At 38.8% G+C, this 5,553-nt stretch overlaps 1 pseudogene; it reads right to left on the bottom strand.

Annotated features, from left to right (window-relative positions):
• Positions 1–624: 624 nt before the first annotated feature.
• Positions 625–4,675, bottom strand: LOC101027049 (annotated as a pseudogene).
• Between the last annotated feature and the right edge of the window lie 878 nt (positions 4,676–5,553).

Below are 5,553 nucleotides of genomic sequence, written 5' to 3'. Positions count from 1 at the left end.
GCAGGAGAATGGCGTGAACCCAGGAGGTAGAGCTTGCAGTGAGCTGAGATTGTGCCATTGCACTCCAACCTGGGTGACAGAGCAAGACTCTGTCTCAAAAAAAAAAAAAAAAAAAAAAAAAAAAAGATTTCTTAGATAACATTTGATGGAGATTTCTTTTTCATTTGCACAAAATACAGAGTTAGAAACCTCACCTAGAGTTGCTGTTTAATGAACACGTTTTCCAAGACAATAGGTAAAAAAGGAAGATCCCTTTGTAGCTTAGTGAAAACTATGATGATATTAAATTTTAAGTTTCTCAAGAATAAAGACCACATTTTGATCATAGTCACATTCCCAAGAGAATCTAACATTGTTTTCTAATGAAAATAAGGTGTTTAATAAATATTTTTTTCTCTTAACACAAACAGATACAACATGAAGGACAAGTGGCCAAGTTTATTTTATTTTATTTTCCTACATTTAACCTAATTGTATTCATGCTTGCCTTGGGATGGGGAATAGATCATTCAGTAAAAACATACAGTAAAAATAAAATGTCTTATCATGTACAACTTTTAAACTACAACAATGATGTACCTTAAATACTTCCATGCACACAAGTCTAACATTCTGTTTTTTTAATAAACACAATTAAGACTTCTAGGAGCATTTTATAATAAAGTAATTCCTAATTAATTTTTCTTTGTAGATAGATCAAGCACCTCCAAAATACAAATTCCTATACACAGTGAGCACATTACTTAAAATGAACACCTAGGTAAATTAAGTACTTCAACAGCTTTAGGATAAGCTGACATTATATATTCAGGTAGGTAGGCAATGAACCATAGAACCAAATGGAAAAAGTGTATTTGCAAGTAAATTTTTAAAACTAAGTTAATTTTTATAATTAAATACAGAAATACACTGATTTGCTAAAATAAATAAGATGTGATGTATTAACACTTCACAATAACACAGAACTTTTATAAACAACAAATGAGTCTTATTAAGAATAGTTTACTACAATAAACGCTGGCTAAATAGAAGTGTATATTGTGAAGCACTGTGGGTGGTATATGTGTTGCCACATACTCTTGCTACCTTGAGGTAGATAACACATATGTACCAAATTCGACATTCATTTTCAGTTGCTGCTGGTATTATGTGTTTTAAGAAATGTGTACAATACGAAAAATTTGAAAATACTCATGAATGAAAAATGTCTTAGGAAAAAATGGATATTTTCATGCAATTATGTATAGTCTCACTGTGTAAATTTCAAGGCAAGATTTGTTTCCTGTAAAACAGATCACTGTTCTATGAGAGAATGTTCTTTACTTGTCTTAGTGCATTCCTTTTGTCTCCTTCTACATTGCATTATTTTGCTCTACTCTTTATTTTTGTGTGCAAATGGCATGCCAGTTAAAATGAAAACTATCTCACCTGTAGAAAAAGAAAGTCTGGATTTTAAAAACCAAGAACTAATAAAATCCTTATTAAATGACACCACCTGCTTCAAGTAAAAAATGACTTAAACACTAGTAATAAAAAAAGACAAAACACATTTCTTGAATAATTCAAAGATAAATGTCTGCTGAATATTTTAGCTCAGATGTTTCAGAATGCTGCTGTATGTTTTATGCGGAATTTGAGGGGAAGATTTCATAGCAGAATGTGTTCCTGTGGACTGTATTGACTTAAGTGGTGACCCAACTGGACTGTGAAACTGCGGGATGTCTATGGACTCGAGCTGCTTGTTAGAGAGGAACTCCCCACTGTTGTTCAGAAATCCTGCCTCATGTCCTATCTCTCCAAGTTTCCCATCCTCTACTGGCTCAGTTTCTAGCATTTCATGATCTTCTTTCCTGCTAAAGAACTTGTCCAAGTAACTGGTGTAAGTGTTTTCCTTCTCAACTTGTTCATCCTTCCTTACCTCAGAAAACTGATTTACGAGAAAACAGTCCTCCCCACCACTCACAAACTGGCTGTCCCAAGAAGATTGGTACAGGGCTTCTAATTGAGCCAGATTTGCCATTCCTTTTTCCTGTTTGTCTTAGCTTACTGACTTTGATATCAACCTTTTCAGTTCTAGTTGGGACACTGAGCTATTTAAGTCATTTATCAACAACATCAGTAGGCTCATGTTGGGAACTAAGTTGAATAGTTCCTGCAATAAAATAATCAAAGTCAAACCCCTGATTCTTTTCTCTTTCTTTTCCAGCCAGTTGCTGTGATGCTTCCTCTAGTGCTATCTGGGCTGTAACCAATCCATACCTTTCACATTTTGATTTGCCTTTCTTATCAGATTTTTCTTTGCCTTGTTCTTTCCAATTGGAAAGATCTATAATAAGCCTGGGTTCACAGTAATGGTTAACTTCACTCTCTCTCCAAACTAAGTTATCTAAATATGATGATGACCTTGTTTTGTGGTTACAAGTATGACTACACTTCAGATCACAGTATTTGTTTTCATGATGATCTGGGTACTGCCAACAAGGCTAAGTAGAATAATTGGTATCAAAAGCAGGGTCCTCCAGATACTTTTCCTGATCTCCATCCAAATATTTTCAGGGATCAACTTGTACTTCTTTTTCATCAGTGACACCAGACAGAGCTCTTGGATCAAGCTGAACTTCATCAATATCAAAGTTGTTATGTATAGGCCAATCATACTCTGAAAATTGACAATCATGGTACCTTTCCCAATTATAAATGTGACTGTGAGTTTCATCCATAAGCAAAATATTATCAACTTTATCTTCAATGTGAAAAGGATGGCTTGAAATTGGCTCACCCATTGGAGAAGAGTATATGCTCATGTAAGAATGGGAGAGTGCTTCTTCTGCTGTTAACCAATCCATGGGGCTAAATGTAAAAATTTGTTCCAGGAAATCCAGTGCTTCTCGACTAATTCCTGGAAACAGCAGAGTTAAAGGTTTGTGTGGCTCAGTCATGTCATTTCTAATGTAAACTGGAATTACTCTGAGAAGCTCCTGACGATCTTCCTCATGTGCAACAGGAATCGATTATAAAATCAGCTGCATCTGTTCAAATTCATGTGCACCTGCAAAAAGGGTTTTACCAGTCAGCATTTCAGCAAAGATGCAGCCTGCAGCCCACGTGTCAATGGCTTTAGCATAATTATTAGGAGAATGTAAAAGATGTGGAGATCTGTACCATTTAGTAACCAATCCTTCAGAAAGATGACCCTTATGGGAATTATGAGTATCCATGATCCGTGCAAGACCAAAGTCACCTATCTTCAGCACCAGGTTTTCAGTATTAATGAAAAGAATAGCTGGTTTGAGATCTCTGTGCAGTACGTTTGCAGAGGGAATATACTTGAGCCCCAGTAGCAGCTGATACGTGAACAGCCTGGCATGCTCTTGCAGTAAAGGACCCTGCTCCAGCACATTAGCCAAGTCTGTCTCCATGTACTCCTGAGCAATGTAAACACTGTTCAGCTCTGTAAGAGAGCCCACATCATCTGTTAATTGGCTTCCGCTGGGACCAAAAATTTCAAACACTTTCACAGTGTTATCACGGTCAAGTCTTCTAATAATTTTGATTTTACGTACAGCATGTTTGACATTCTGGGAATTGATAAGGACCATTTTCTTGATGACCACTCTTTTGTCACCATCGTTGTCTACAGCAGAAAAAAACCAAGCCATTGCCTCCACAACCCAATGGTTTTAAGTCCATACACCGAGAACCCAGATCAAAACCATGAATGTTCATGAGACTTTCAAATTTCTCTGCCATTTTGAAACCCTTACTATTGCCTTTTCCTTTCAACTGGTTGAACTTGTGTAAACAAGGAAGAAAATTGGCATCAGAAGGAAAGATCTTTCAAAAAGGGAGAAGAAAATAATTATGGTTCCACAGCAAGATGGTTTCTTGATGTTCGCTACATATGCCAAACAGGCCTGTTGAGTTCCCCTTAGACTTAAAGCTCAAAAAGCTCTACTCGTATCAACAATTAAAAAGATTGCAGTACTCAAAGTTCAAGAAAGGGGCAGCAACTCTGCAGACATTTAAAGAAAACACTCAAGAAACTCAAACAGAAAGAAATGACCTATTATGCACTCAGATTACTGTGCTAAATGATATAACATTTAACAAACATGTGAATAAATATGCACACAACAGGCTTCTATGAACATTCTCCTCACAGTACAGATACATTCAGTGTTGGACTAGTCCTGAGCAGCATTGTTCTAAGGTACTGGCAAGCACTATTTCTGTTTTGCTTCTTTTCTTTCTTTGTTGCTATATATTTCAACAGGAAGCCCTGGTGGCTGTTGGTTAACAGAAGATGTCTTCTGTCAGTGATCAGGTGGCTCCAGCTCACCACAATCACAATCAAAGCTACCATCTATCTTACTCTGATACAATGGGACTTTTCCAACTCCTTGAGAGAGTGTGGGGCCCGCGGACAGTCCCCAGTGTCGGCTTAGGTCTCAGGCTGTCCTGACAGCAGCAGCATCTCTGAGGCTCTCGCTTTGCACAGTTGCCGCCATGTAACCCTGACCCATGAGAGCCAAGTGACCAAGTTTAAATTGTGGAATCCTCCTCCTCTCCTAGGGTCTGCAATATTCAGTGTTTTTATTTATTTATTTATTTATTTTTGGAGACAGAATCTTGCTCTGTCGCCCAAGCTGGAGTGCAGTGGCATGATCACAGCTCACTACAACCTCTGCCTCCCAGGTTCAAGTTACTCTCCTGCCTCAGGCTCCCCAGTAGCTGGGATTACAGGCACCTGCCACTACACCCAGCTAATTTTTGTATTTTTAATAGTGAAGAGGTTTCACCATGTTGGCCAGACTGGTCTCGAACTCCTGATCTCAGGTGATCCACCCACCTTGGCCTCCCAAAGTGCTGGGATTACAGGAGTGAGCCACCACGCGTGGACTGATATTCTGTGTTTTAAATTGCTGAACAAATCAACTCCAAAATACCAGGGGCTTACTAACAGAGCTTTGTTACTGCATGTGTGACAGCCTCATGTAGCTGTGCAAATGGGTGTGCAGTTATCATACCCAGTGATTCTGGAACCTGAGTTTCTTCCTTTCCTACTTTGCTGCTTCCTAGGGCCTCCTCAACCTCTGCATCCACCTACCATAAGACTAAAGAGAGTGGAGGAAGCACAACTACTTCTTGAAATCTGGGTGGGACACTCCTAATCATTCTTAACTAATCATATTGGCTGGAACTGACTACATGGCCAGATGCAGATGCGATGAGAGGCAGCAGGTGGAAGGGGGGATTTAAGCAGAAGCAATTAAAATCAAAGCAAGCAAGTTAAAAAGTGCCTTGTATATTCCAAGAATGGAGACTTGTCTGCTTGTCTCCGAAATTATGTGTAGAAAACAAGGGATAGGGACTGGAGTCAAAAGATAACATTAACTAAAGTGCAAAGGAAATTGAAAAGTGGATGGAGGAATATTTTGGGGTCTGTAATTTTTTTCTTGAGACAGGGTCTTGCTCTGTGGCCCAAGCTGGAGTGCAGTGTGGCAATCACAGCCCACTGCAGTCTCAGCCTCCTGGGCTCCAGCGATCCTCCCT

The sequence above is a fragment of the Papio anubis genome, chromosome 8 (genome assembly GCF_008728515.1).
Source record: "Papio anubis isolate 15944 chromosome 8, Panubis1.0, whole genome shotgun sequence".
Lineage (NCBI taxonomy): Eukaryota > Metazoa > Chordata > Mammalia > Primates > Cercopithecidae > Papio > Papio anubis.
The sequence above is the reverse complement of the archived record's forward strand: the minus strand, read 5'-3'. Positions and strand labels throughout refer to the sequence as shown.